Here is a 1,678-nt window from a genome sequence, read left to right on the forward strand (position 1 = left end):
CGAGAATGCTTTTAAATTTTGAAGAAAATTTTTACCATAACCAAATCATCAATATTCCAACAAGGGAAGAAAATATACTGGACCTTGTTTTCATTAGTATAGGGGAAGATGTACACAACATATCATCAATTTATACAGCTCAATCGGACCACAAAATAATTGAAATCACAATGAATAAGTTGAATAATCAGAAAATTAGTAAAAAAAAAAAAAAAACAGATAGCCGAAGCAGAAAAGATCTCAGATATTTAAACTTTAGCCATAATCAAATAGATTGGAAAAAATTAAATGCAACACTAGAAAAGTCACTGAAAGATATTGACGTCCTCTTAACACCAAATGATATACTAGAGAAGCTTTATAATGCATTTAAAGATGTTTGTAGAATGTTTGTGCCCCCCCCCCACAAAAAAAAAAAAAAAAAAAAAAAAAAAAAAAAAAAAAAAAAAAAACAGAAACAAGAATATTATACCAAGAGATCGAAGGGTCATGTTAAGAAACAAAAAATGATAAGGTTAACAAATTGAAAAAAACAACAGATCAGATCAAGAGAGAAAGGATCAAAGCAGAGATAAGGCTATTGGAAGATAAATTAAAACTGTCTATAAGTAACCAAAAAGCAGCCGAAGAAAAAAGAGCTGTGGAAGCTATAAAACAGAATGCAAAATATTTTTTCTCTTATGCAAACAACAGGTTAAAGAGGAGAACAGAAATTGGGCCTCTTCAGAATAATGGTACTTTGGTAACTATTTCAAAGGAAATGGCTGAATTACTCAAATTGCAATATAAAGAAGTCTATAGTGTCCCAAGAATAGAAAAATTAATATCAGACCCACAACATTTTATTATTATTATTAACGAAGATGAATGTCTCACTGACTTCATATTCAATGAAAAAGATATTCTTGAAGCAGTGAGTGAAATATCAACAAACTCAGCAGCTGGGCCAGATGAAATCCCAGCAATCTTTTTAAAAAACTGCAAAGAAACCATAGCAAAGCCACTGGTAACTTTGTGGAGGAAATCTTTGGACATGGAGATTATCCCCAGCTTACTGAAAGAGGGTACTATAATTCCAATATATAAAGGTGGAAACAAAGGTCAGGCCAAAAATTATAGACCAGTAGCACTAACATTTCATATAATAAAAATATTTGAAAGGGTAGTGAGGAAAAATATTGTTTAGTTTTTAGAAAAAGAAAACAAGATAAACCCCGGGCAACATGGATTCAGAAGTGGTAGATCTTGTTTATCACAGATCCTGACCACTTCGAACACATACTAAGGAACCTAACAGAAAATAGAGAAGTTGATGTAATATATCTAGACTGCAAAAGCTTTTGACAAAGTAGATCACGGCATTCTGCTACATAAGATTAAAGACCTTGGAATCGGCGGGAAAGTTGGCAGATGGATTTTCAACTTCCTAGTAAATCGTAAACAAAAAGTACAAATTAATGGGCTTTACTCGAATGAAACGATTATTATGAGTGGAGTGCCACAAGGGTCCGTTCTTGGGCCCTTGTTATTCCTTATTATGATTGGTGACATTGATAATGGTGTGAAACACTCAAGAGTAACATCATTTGCAGATGATACAAGAATAAGTATACCCATAGATATACAAGATAATGAAAACAAACTTAACGAGGATCTACATACCATCTGTAAGTGGGCA

This window comes from Penaeus japonicus, unplaced genomic scaffold (genome assembly GCF_977035675.1).
Source record: "Penaeus japonicus unplaced genomic scaffold, GWHDUDI00000001_assembly GWHDUDI00000029, whole genome shotgun sequence".
In the NCBI taxonomy this organism is placed as follows: domain Eukaryota; kingdom Metazoa; phylum Arthropoda; class Malacostraca; order Decapoda; family Penaeidae; genus Penaeus; species Penaeus japonicus.